This window comes from Callithrix jacchus, chromosome 19 (assembly GCF_049354715.1).
Source record: "Callithrix jacchus isolate 240 chromosome 19, calJac240_pri, whole genome shotgun sequence".
NCBI lineage: Eukaryota > Metazoa > Chordata > Mammalia > Primates > Cebidae > Callithrix > Callithrix jacchus.
Genome location: NC_133520.1, coordinates 38,466,927 through 38,480,049, shown reverse-complemented (window position 1 = coordinate 38,480,049; position 13,123 = coordinate 38,466,927). Strand labels below are relative to the sequence as shown.

At 41.9% G+C, this 13,123-nt stretch overlaps 1 protein-coding gene and 1 long non-coding RNA gene across 6 annotated transcripts in view; one reads left to right on the top strand and one right to left on the bottom strand.

The window, feature by feature from the left end:
- ZNF670 (zinc finger protein 670) overlaps positions 1–7,971 on the top strand; it is a 66,078-nt gene extending 58,107 nt beyond the window's left edge. For all 5 annotated transcript variants that reach the window (XR_004737001.3, XR_004737000.3, XR_013529910.1 and 2 more), the window contains one exon: positions 7,225–7,971. The gene's annotated coding sequence lies outside the window, so the exon portion shown is untranslated. The remainder of the gene's footprint in view (positions 1–7,224) is intronic.
- LOC144580419 (uncharacterized) overlaps positions 1–13,123 on the bottom strand; it is a 65,452-nt gene that overhangs the window by 46,589 nt on the left and 5,740 nt on the right. The window contains exon 2 of the long non-coding RNA XR_013529911.1: positions 1–13,123. This exon is cut by the window's left edge and continues 46,589 nt beyond it. This is a non-coding gene — a long non-coding RNA (uncharacterized LOC144580419).

The following is a 13,123-nucleotide window of genomic DNA, read 5'->3' as shown; positions in this document are numbered from 1 at the left end:
AACTGTACTTTTCCTCCCTTATCCCTTTAACCTGTTATTAAAGAGAATCCCTACTAATGTGCTTCTTTATGCTGGTTAACTTATAACCTAGTGATTCTAAAATGTGCACTGATTTATTTCTTAATCATGAGGCATTTTTTTCATTGTCTTGCATGAAGACACTTTAGCCTGTATGATGCAATCTCTAGCCAGTTAGTGTAAACTCTGTGTTTTACCCTCCAATGGAAAATCAAATACAAAAACTCTGGTATAAAGAGTCCTACCCTCTACACATTCCTGTAAGTCCTTCCAGGTGTAGCAGACTCCAAAACACAACTCTGTTGATGTGTTTTTCCAGGTTAGTCCTCACATTTGACGTCCAATAAATCTTTATTAAATTGTTTTTGTTCAAAAACCTCAAGTTTGCTTAACAAGGATATGTCAATGAAGTGGATAACTTAGGTAAAATAAACCAATTGTAAAAATACACAATGAACTAAAAGTAAATTATGGAGAAACATAATATTTGAACAGACCTATGACTAGAAAGAAGATTGAATGATCAAAAACCTTTCCACTGAGAGAAACTCAGAACTAGATGGCTTTACAGGTGAATTCTGCCAAATATATAAAGAAAAATTAACGCCAGTCCTCCTCCAAATCTTCTCAAAAACTGTTAAAGGATTTTTTAAAACCCATTTTATAAGATCAGCATTGCTCTGATACCAAAGTCAAAGGTAGCATAAAAAAACTACAGATGAAATGTACTTTATGGCTATTGATGCCAATATTTTTCCAGAAATATTAGCAAATAGTATTGAGCCAGAAATAAAAATATGAAACATGAGCAAGTGGGATTTATTTCTGGAATTCGATGATGATTCCACATTTCAATATCTAACAATGTAGTACACCATGTTAGCAGAATGAGAGAGAGAATAAATCTTCCCAATTGATTCAGAAAAAAACCCTTTTATAATAAAAAAAAAAAACAATACTTAGCAAGTTAGGGAAAGGAAACTACTCTCAACATAAATGTCATATATGAAAAACTGCAGTGAATATCATATATAATGAAAGATCAAAAGGTTTTCCACTAAGTTGAAGTCAGAAAAGGCTATCTGCTTTCACCACTTCTGTTCAACTTTATATTTCGAGATGTAGTCAGAGCACTTAAGCAAGGAAACAAAAGTCTTCCAAATTGGCACAGAAGCAGTAGAATTATCTCTTTATAGGTGACATGGTATCACACAGAACAAACACTAAAGATTACACACACACACGCACAGAGAGAGAGAGAGAGAGAGAGAAGGATCTTAGAAGTCATGAGTGAATTCAGTAACGTTGCAGGTAGAAAATCAATTGCAAATATAGTTTACATTTTTATACGTCAGCAATGAATGACCTGAATTTAAATTTGAAAAACATTTAGAACATTTTAAAAAGAGTAAAATACTAAGAATAAATTTAACTTAGGAAACAAAAGACTCTTACACTGAAAACCTCAATACATTGTATTCCAAAAAGTGGAAAGATATCTCATGTTCCAACCCGTAATTCCCCCACAGAAACACTGATTAAGCAACTATGTGACCAAAAATACCTTAATGAAAATCCTGGAACTTACAGGGAAGGTTATAGCTCACTAGTGAAGAAACTACAGTAAAAAGCTAGTTTCACTGAATCACCCCTCTCCCAATTCACTATAGTGCAGTACTGGGAAGAACAAACTTGGCATGTAATTTTTACTGTGTGGAAAAGAGAAATCAAGGAAGGTGTCAAAGTTCCTCAGAGGTTTGGGACACTGTCTTTCAGGCCTGCTTGTTTTTCAATATACCTGTAACACTAAAAGAGTTGGCATGGATGGACCACTTGGAGGCAACTAGAAAGAAAAATGGGCAGGACTTGCAACACAGGTGTTCATGAATCTGGGACCTCTTCACTCCAGTAGCAGCCTAGCAGGATTTGTGTGACAGCGGAGCCTGTTAGCAGACTAACTCTACTGTGGAGCTTTTTAAAAGTAAATTCTGCCCAAGCATGGAGCCTCTGAGTAGCCTTGCTGGAATGGGTAAATTCCCTAACTATAAAACCTAGTCAGGAGACTTACCTAACATTAGAGTCTCACTCCATCATGAAGCCCAGCCAGTGGCCATTCCTACTGCCAATAAAAAAAAATACATCTGGCAAAATTATCCCTTAAAAGGAAGAGACATAGATATTCCCAGATAAACAAAAACTGAGGGAGTTTATCACCACTTAATCAGCCTCCTGAGATGTGCTAAAGGGAGTTCTTAAAATAGAATTAGATGGAAAAAACAGTATGAAAGCCCACAGAAATATAAATTTCACTGAAAAGTATATACTGAGTCTTCATTTAACATTGGTGAATTACTGTGGCATGAAAACATAAAATACGTGTGTGTGCAGGCAGTAAAAGTGCAGAGCCTTTGTATACAATCAGAGTTAAGTTGTTAAAAACCCCAAATAGACATTTGAAACTATAAGGTGATATATGTAAGCCTCAAGGCAACCATATAACAAAAACTTACATTAGACACACAAAAGAAATGAATCAAAGCATGCCCCTGTAGAACATCAAGTTGTAATGAAAGACAGAGATAGAGAAAGGAACAAAATATCTACAAAACATCCAGAAAAATAATTAACAAATTGAAATAGCAAGTTCTTACCTAGCAGCGATTTCTTTAAATGTGAATAAACTAAATTATCCAAAGGACATTAAGTGGCAAAACAGATTTAGAAGGCATACAAAGAAAACCAAACTATAAGTCGTGTGCAAATGACTTACTTTATCTTTGAGGATACAAATAGAGAGTGAAGAAATAAAAAAAAGAGTAAATTCATCAAGAGGATATAACAATTGTAAATATATATGCACCTGACGCCAGAGCTCCTAAATCTATAAGCCAAATATTAACAAATCTAATGGTACTAATAGAGAGCAATATCCAATATTAAGGCACTTTAATATCCTACTTTCTACAATAGGGAGATAATTCAGACTGAAGATCAATAAGGGAACAGACTTGAACTGCATTTTAGATAAAATATCAGACAAATACAGAACATATCATTCAACAGCAACAGGATACACATTCTTCTGAAGTGCACATGAGACCACTGTCAATGACAAATTATATATTGGGTCAGAAAAAGTCAACAAATTTCATAAAATTATAATTACCTCAAGTATATTTTCTGACCAAGGTGATATAAAATTAGAAATTAATTAGGGAAGGAAAACTTAAAAATGTACAAATATGAGAAAATTAAACAAAATAACTTCTGAATAACCAATGATCAAAGAAAAATTAATAGAAAATTAAAAAATACTTTGATAAAACCAAAAATGGGAACGCAACATATGAAAACGTATTCAGCAAAAGTAGTTTTAAGAGAGCATTTGTGCTAATAAACATCTATGTAAAGAAAAAAGATATCAAGTAAACACAAAGTATCTGTGTGTGTGTGTTGTTTTGATTTGAGTGTTCAGGCTATTCACACTTAATAGTATTATTGGTAAGGACATCTGCCATTTTGTTAATTTTTTTTTCTGGTTGTTTTGTAGTCTTCCTCCTTTTTTTCCTTCCTTCTTGTCTTCCTTTTAGTGAAGGTCATTTTCTCTGGTGGTGTGTTTTAATTTATTGATTTTAATTTTTGTGTGTCCATTGTATATTTATAGATCTGAGGTTACCATGAGGCCTGCCAATAATATCATATAACTGATTATTTTAAACTGATGACAGTTTACACTAATTGTATAAACAAAGAAAGTAATTGCAAAAAGACTTTAATATTCCTGGATAATATACAGAGACTGTGCAAAAGAAAAAAATAGGCATGGTAGTATGTGCATGTAGTCCCAACTACTCAGGAGGGTGAGGCAGAATGATCCCTTGAGCCCAGGACATTGAGACTGCAGTAAGCCATGAATGCACTATTTGCACTTTAGCCTTGGCAACACAAAGAAACAGAAAAAAAGAAGCCACAGGTTTGATTACCTTATAGGGAAAATTTGTTTCAGAACACGTTTGAAAACAATATATCCTTCAGCCATCAAGTAGTGCAGTTTAGCCTCTGAGTGCTCCCGAGAGGAAAAGATTCTACCAATACCACTGTTATTCTTAGGTGACTCTGAACAGAAAAAAGCTTGAGCCATTTATTTTTCCACTGAAGAGACATTATAGGTTTAGCACTGTGTATTAGTCTATTTTTACACTGCTGATAAAGACAAATTCAAGACTGCATAATTTACAAAAGAAAGAAGTTTAATTGGACTTACAGTTCCACATGGCTGGGGAAGCTTCACAATCATAGCAGAAGGCAAAGAGGAGCATCTTACATGGAGGGCAGCAGGCACAGAGAGCTTGTGCAGCGAAACTCCCATTTTTAAAACCATCCGATCGCATGAGACCCATTCACTATTATGAGAAAAGCATGGGAAATTCACCCCAATAATTTAATCATCTCCCACTGGGTCCCTCCCACAATACATGGGAATTATGGGAGAAACAATATGAGATTTAGATGGAGACACAGAGACAAACCCTATGATTTTATCCTAAAGAACATCTACTAGCATCAACACCATTCAGGAAAACATGACCTTGCCAAATTAACTAAGGCATCAGGGACATGTCCTGGAGAAAGAGATATGTGACTTTTTAGAGAGAATTCAAAATAGCTGTGTTGAGGAAACAAATTCAAGATTAAACAGAAGTAATTCAGAATTCTATCAGATAAATTTAACAGACTGGAAGAATTAAAAAGAATTCTGGAGCTGAAAAATGCAATTGGCATACTGAAGAATTCTCAGAGTCTCTTAATAACAAAATGTATAAAGCTGAAGGAAGAATTAGTGAGCTTGAAGACAGGCTATTTTAAAATAGTTGGAGGAGATAAAATGAAAAACATTTAAAAAATGAAGCACTCCTACATGATCTAAAAAACAGCTACAAAAGGGTAATTCTAAGAGTTATTGGCTATAAAGAGAAGGTAAAAAAAAAAAAAAAGATATAGAGGTAGCAAATTACTTCCTAAACCTAGAGAAATATTTTAGTATCAAAATACAAGAAGGTTGTAAAACACAAAGCAGATTTAACAAAAAGATGAATGCCGAGAACATAAATAAGTACAACCACTATGAAGAAAAGCTCGGAGTTTCCTCTGAAACAACTAAAAATAGAGCGATCATACTATCCAGCAATTCCACTGCTGGGTATAAACCCAAAAGAAAGAAAATCGATATACTGAAGACATATCTGCACCCCTATGTTTGTTGCAACACTGTTTACAATAGGTAAGATTTGGAAGAAGCCTAAGTGTCCATCAACAGAAGAATGGGTGAAGAAAACTTGGTACATACACAATGGAGTACAATTCAGCCATATGTAAAACTGGAGATCATAATGCTAAATGAAATAAGCCAGGCACAGAAAGACAAAAGTCATATATTCTAACTTTGTGTGATCTAAAACTTTAAACAATTGAACTCATTGAGATAGAGAGTAGAAAGACAGTTATCAGAGCCTAAAAGGGGTAGTGGGGAAATGAAGTGAAGGGTGACTATAGCCAATAATAATTATAAATTTCAAAATAACTAAAAAAGTGTAATTGAATTATTCATAAAACGGTGTAGGCTTCAGGGAATATAAACCTTATTTTTCATGAGGTATTTATTACACATTGCATGCCTGTATCAAAACATCTCAAGTGCCCCATAAATACACCCACTATTTATCCACAAAATGTAAAAAAAAATTTAAACCAAGCAAATAAGAATAATGGCATCTAGAGCAGAAAGGCATACTCTGAGAAGGTTTAATATATTGTCTAAAATGTCTGGTTTGCAACAAAAATAGGAGATATTCAAGGAAACGCAAAGGTAAGACCCCATACACCAGGAAAAAAAGCTCACAAAAGAAATGTTATGGAAGAGCAGTAAGTGTTAAATTTAACAGAAAAATACTTCTAGGTAGACATTATAAATATTTTCACAGAACTAAAGCATGAATAAAGGAATAATGAAAAATAGTTTCCATTATTTTGAAAGTAAATTAAGAAAACCAAACAAAAGAGAAAAACTCAATGAATAAAAATAATTGGTGAGAATGTAGAGAAATTTAAACCATGGAGCACTCTTGGTTGGAATGTGAAATGGTGCAGCTGTTTTGGAACACAGTATGTGAACTCTTCAAGAAGGTAAAAATAAAATTACTACATTATCCAGTAATTTCACTCCTAGGTATATACCCAAAAGAACTGAAGGTTTTAAAGAGGTATTGGTGCACTCATGTTTAAAGCATTATCGTTTTACAATAACCAAAAATTGATACATACATATAATAGAAACTAGTCTTAAGAATAAAGGAGATTCCAGCCAGGTGAGGTGGCTCACACCTGTAAATCCAGCACTTTGGGAGGCCGAGGCAGGTGAATCATGAGGCCAGGAGTTTGAGACCAGTCTGGCCAACATGGTGAAACCCTGCCTCTACTTAAAAAAAATTTTTTTTTAAATTACCTGGGCATAATAGTGGGTGCCTGTCTCTACTTAAAAAAGATTTTTTTTAATGAGCTGGGCATAATAGTGGGTGCCTGTAATCCCAGCCAGGTCACACCCTAGCCTCTCTTCTTTCCCAGGAAACAGACTCACAGTGTTCCCAGTGCCTCTCTTAAACACAAGTAGTCTCTCCCATATCTTCCAAAGAAAGGAGGACAGGCACCAATTTTATCAGCTTCAATTGACCCAGAACTTCAGGCAGATATTGCATATATCTATTCACACATCCACACATCCTGTCCTCTTGCCATATAATGATTTCTGAAGAGTCATAGATGCACCTCTTTCCATTCCACCTGCACTCAGTGTTTGAGAGCTAACTCCCCGACCCCAACCAAATTCTCTACGCTTGGTTGCAGTAAGGAGAGAATGACAATTTGAAGTTCTTGGCTTGTCATCAGGGCAAACCTCCAAAGTACATATAGTTTCTTCAGACAGGAGGGCACTAGAGTTTGGTAGGTGTTATCTACCATCTCACTTAGTTGGCTTGAATATTATGCAGCTGAATATTTGCCCCACTTGGACCCATTACGCCTCCTGATATTCAATTCAGCAAAAATAAGACTCCTCATCCTCACACTGCTCGCTTACTGTGTTAGGATTCCTTTTATTTCTGAGATGCCAACAAATATTTCTCTTTCTCTCTCTCTCTCTCTCTAACTTAGGCTATACCTTCCAGACACTGAAAAACTTATTAACAGAGTTCAGGAAGATGGAAGAGCAAGGAGAGGTCACAAGAGCTGGACCTGAGGGAATGAAAGAATATTATTATTTTTGATTAAACCCCAAGCTTATTGTGTGGAAAATACAGCCAGTTCCTAGAAGAAGTGTTAGAGATGTCTATGCAGGACATCTAAGAGAAAGACATACTTTTAATTGGGTCATACCACCCAGGAGTCCACAGAAGATCACATCAGAAATGCGTTGAAATAGCTGTTGAAAAATGTAAGTGGCTTTCTGTTGAGATCAACTTGGGGTGGTTGGCAAAATGTTATGGGAAATATTAGGGAAAGTGTTAAGTGTAAGGCCAGTTGCCTCACCGGGAGCTCGGACACGCCCATCCATCCTCCTCGCCTGAAAATTACGTCACCAGAATACGCCCATCATCTAGCTCCGCCTTGGAAATCCCCTCTGCACTCAGCACTAAGCTCTGCACCCGGCACCTAGACCGCCTTGGAAATCCCCTCTGCACTCAACACTAAGCTCTGCTAGCCCGCTCACTGGAAATCCAGCCTACCTACCAATAGCAGCTTGCCCCGTCCATGTCCTGTTTCTCCACAGCCTATCAAACGCTTTCACTCCCTATAAAACCCTACACCTGAGAAGAGTCGGGCATGGCTTCTCTGACCTCTTTCCCCGGGACCATAGAACCTCCCCTGGGAGCCGAATAAACTAGCATCTAATTGTTCTCATGAAGGCCTCAGTTTCCTCATTTTAAACTCGGCAATAAACCTCACAAGACAATAACCCTTACAAGTGGTTCCAAAACCCGGGAGGAGTTTTAAGACCCCTCCTGGGGGAAACTGACTCCTCCACCCGAAGCCGGACCAGGGAACCATTCCATCACAAGGTAAGACTTCTGTTACCCACAGCCTCTCCTGCTGCCTGCGTAGTGGACTCCCACCTTGTAACTGCAGCTGCGTCAGGGACTCCTTCTCATTTCCCACCATGGGCCGAGGGCCCCAGCCTCATCTCGAGGACCTGAGCATAGAGGAGACGTCCCTACACTGTTGTCTTCTCCCTGTGAGGGGTTTCCAGGGGCAGGAATTTGAGGGAGATGTCCCCATCTTACTGAATTCTCTCCGGTGTTCGGAAATGCCATTTAGGATGCCTTCCAAACATCTCCGCAGCAGTGGCCAAGGTTTAGGTATTCAGAAGCCCTGTTTGCAGACCCAGGCCCTGCCTAACAGCAGGACTGAATTCCCGGCTTACAGTACTAAAACGTTTATCTCAAATCAGCCTTTTGGCATATAAGCTCCCGTTAATTATGTAACTGTACTTTTGGTTTCTCTTCCTAATCCTGAGCGAGTGAGTGAGCAAGTTTATGTGTAGTCCCACTGCCTAATGGCTACAGGGCTTGTGTGGGCCTCAACCTGCAGTACCACGGGGACATCATAAGGCATAACAGTGATTTACCTCAGGACTGAAAGTTCTGGGGTGACTAGGCCTGGGGGTTATACGGGTACACCTTAGCCAAGATGCCCTGAAACATCCCTTTGGGGATGTGGCTGGGAAGGCATCAGACTGGTCTCCCATCTGGGAGGCACCCACCTTTTGTCCGTCAATCCTGTATGTGGTTTTGTCTCAGGTAGCCCTAGCCCTGTCTCTCTTTATTTTCTTTCTCATTATAATCATTGCAGCCTCTAAGTTCTCTCACCCCCACCCCCAGGAAAGGAGTACTTCTGCCCGTGTTGGGTATAATACCTTTCCATATTCCTTTCTTACCCCTAACTACCCCCACAAGAAGGTGAACCATGGGCAATTAGATGTCCCAACCAAACCCCAAATTGCCATTAGGATGCCTAGTCCAAAATCTACCCAAACTGGGTATTTCCATTAAAAAGAAAAGGCCGCTTTTCCTCTCTACCATGGCCTGGCCACAGTATCCCCTAGACAACCAGTCTAAGTGGCCTCCAGAGGGCACACTCGACTTTAATGTCCTGACAGACTTAGACAACTTTTGCCAAAAGAATGGCAAATGGTCAGAGGTCCCCTACTTGCAGGCCTTTTGGTACCTTTGCTCCCGACCCTCCCTCTGCTCCTCTTGTTCCTCTGCCCAGGTTCTGTTAGCCAAAACCCTGCCTTTGCTCTCAGCCCTGCCTGGCTCCGCACTCTGAAGACCTGTCTTGCCCTGCCCGCTTTACCCACACCCCTCCTTATGCAATACTTCAACTCCCTCCTCCCTCTTCTCCTCCTCCTCCCCAAAGCCCTAATATAACTTCCCGTCAGTGCTTGCACCCACTCTCACGACCCCCCACTCCTCTTCCCTTTGCATGAGATAGCCGGAGCAGAAGGCATTGTCTGGGTGAACGTTCCCTTCTTTCTTTCGAATCTGTCAGCCATTGAAAATGCTTAGGGTCATCCTCTACCAATCCTACTGCTTATACCAAAGAATTTCATTGCCTCACCCAGGAGGACAACCTCACCTGGTATGACACCTATGTGATCCTGTCCTCCACTCTTACTCCCAATGAGCATGACCGCATTCTTACAGCGGCCCAAGCTCACGCTGATCAGGTACATCTCACAAAGAATCAAATGCCAGTAGGCGCAGTGGCAGTTCCCGAGGCCGACCCTAATTGGACTATCAAACCAGTCAAGATGGCCGCCACTGCCAAGACCAAATGCTACAGTGCCTCCCAGCGGGCATGCAAAGCGCAGCTCAAAAGGCAGTTAATTATGACAAGTTAAATGAAATAACTCAGGGTCCTGATGAAAACCCAGCTGCCTTCCTAGACCGATTAGCTAATGCTATGATCCTACCCGACTAGATCCAGCCTCCATAGCAGGGGCTACAGTCCTAGCCACCCACTTCATCTCCCAGTCGGCAGCTAACATAAGGAGGAAACTTAAAAAAGCTGAGGAGGGCCCCCAAACTCCCATACGGGACCTGGTGGATGTGGCATTTAAAGTTTTCAATGGCCGAGAGGAAAAGTCTGAGGCCACCCACCAAACCCCAGCTCCTGTAGCAGCCCCGAGGCCAGCATCCCACCAAACATCTGACGGAGGGGGTCCGTCGAAACCCTCCCAAAATTCTTCAAAGGCCCCACCTGGGCCCTGTTTCAAATGCAGCCAGGAGGGACACTGGGCACAGCAGTGCCCCATCCTCCTCCACCTCCTGGACCCTGTTCAAGCTGTAAACAGACTGGACACTGGAAGGTTGACTCTGTGTCCCAGGCTGCAGGCTAACTCCCCACACCTCTATGTGGAGGGCAGGCTGGTCCACAGGATCTAGTCCCTTCACTTGAACTTCTCAGCCTTCTGGATGACTGATGCAGCCTGGACTCGAGGACCCCCATCACCCTTGCCGAGCCCAGGGTAATGCTGCAGGTAGCAGGTAAGTCCATTTCCTTTTTAATGGATACAGGGGCTACCTATTCTGTACTGCCTTCCTATTCAGGGCCTAGTATACCTTCCCAGGTTTCAGTCGTGGGAATTGACGGGAAGCCTTCCTGTCCTAATCAAACCCATCCTCTAGCCTGTGTCCTCACTAGACACCCCTCCTCCCACTCCTTTTTAATTATACCCTCATGCCCAGTTCCCCTTTTAGGATGAGATATTCTCTAGACTGTAGGGGCCACCTTCCAACTCACTGGCCCCCCACATTCAAGCCCATCCTCCGTCCACCTCCTATTGCTACTCCTAACCAGTACCACGCTCTGTCTTGACCCCTCGCTTCAACCTGCTCTCCTTCCTAATGAAGTTAATCCCTCGGTGTGGGATACCTCCAAGCCTGTGGTGGCCAGACATCACACGCCAGTTAAAACACTTCTAAAAAACCCTACCCACTTTCCTGCACATCCTCAGTTTCCCATCTCAAAAACCCACTGCCAAGGCCTAAAGCCTATCATCACCCGACTTCTGGCCCAGGGACTCCTTATCCCCACCAGTTCCCCTTGTAATACTCCTATCTTATCGGTCCAAAAGCCGAACGGCAACTACTGCCTAGTTCAGGACCTGCGCCTGATCAACGAGGCGGTGGTACCCCTCCACCCGGTGGTCCCCAATGCATACACCCTATTATCTAACAGTCCCTCCACTACCTCTCATTTTATGGTTCTTGACTTAAAGGACGCCTTTACTATTCCCCTTCACCCAGGGTCTTACTTCCTTTTTGCCTTCACCTGGACCAATCCTGACACCAACCTGTCACAGCAGCTTACCTGGATGGTCCTGCCCCAGGGATTCAGAAACAGCCCCCATATTTTCAGACAGGCCTTAGCAGCTGACCTCAGTTCCTGCTCCCTCCAACCCAGTCTCTTTCTTCAGTATGTGGATGACCTGTTACTTTGCAGCCCCTCCCTCCCTCTCTCTCAAGAGCATACAGCCTCTCCTTAACTTCCTTGGATCCAAGGGATACCGTGTATCTCCCTCTAGAGTTGTCAGTCACCTCAGTAGTCTACTTAGGCATTCGCCTCACCCCCAAGACTAAAAGCCTAACAACTGACGGCCGGCAGGCACTTCTTTCATTGCAGCCCCTGGAGACTGCAGACCAGATTCTCCCCTTCTTAGAATTTGTAGGATACTTCTGTCACTGGGTACGTACCTTTGCTGCTCTAGCTAAACCTCTGTATGTGGCAGCTAAGGACACACCAACGGGACCCCTCTCTCATCCTGGAGTTGTAAACCAAGCTTTCAGAACCCTACAAACTGCTCTGTCCACAGCACCTTATTTCCACTTATTTACTAACAAAAAACAAGGTATTGCAGTTGGAGTCCTGACCCAACCCCTAGGCCCTGTGTATCGTCCTGTAGCATACTCATCAAAACAACTTGATCCCACAGTCAGGGTGTGGCAGCCTTGCCTGTGGGCCCTGGGAGCGGCAACAGAACTTACCAAGGAATCCCTAAAACTGACCTTGGGCCAGCCTATCTCGGTGTTCTCTCCTTATCGACTGACTGACCTTCTCAGCCACCCTTGAGGCATGTCTCCTCCCAGATGGAACCACCTCACAAAAAGCAGAGCTCATTGCCTTAACCTGAGCTCTCTAACCATAGCACGGGGAAAGCAGGCAAATATCTATACTGATTCAAAGTATGCTTTCCTTATTACCCACTGTCATACTGCCCTCTGGAAAGAGCGGGGATTCCTTATTACGAAAGGGTCCCCCATAATCAATGCTACCCGAATCTCTAATCTCCTACAGGCCCTATCACTGCCCAAAGAAGTCACTGTCATCCACTGCTGAGGGCACCAAGCCCAGCAGGATGCTGTTTCCTGGGGCAATGCAAGGGCAGATGCGGCAGCAAAATCCTTAACTAGTACCAAGCTAGCCCCCATTCCAGTCCTGTTTCTCACCATGGCCACGCCGCTGATTCGCTCACCATCAGAGAAACAGGCCCTTATATTAAAAGAGGGAACCAAGTCTGATCAGGGTTGGATCTTCCTAACAACAGAATCCCCCTTCCCCGGGAACAGGCCCCCAAAAAATCATTGCTGAAATCCACCAATCCTTACATATAAGGCCCAAAGCGTTGCACTGTTTCATGCAGCCCCTCTTTTCCTTGCCAGGTCTGCAACAGACGATTGAGCAAGTACACAAGACATACATTACCTGCTTTAAGGTTTCCTCTCAGGGAAGCTTAAGGCCACAGTTTCTTACCCACCAAATGCGTTGTCATCTGCCAGCTCAAGACTGGCAGATTGATTTTACCCCCATATACCCACTCACAAAAAACTCCGCTATCTTCTAACCTTTGTAGATACCTTTTCAGGTTGGATTGAAGCCTTTCCCACCTCCAGGGAAACTGCAGACATGGTGGCCTCTTAATTCAGGAAATTATCATTTCAGTTTCTACACCTTTCGGCATCCCACTGAACCATCTTTTGTATTCCATTTGCAC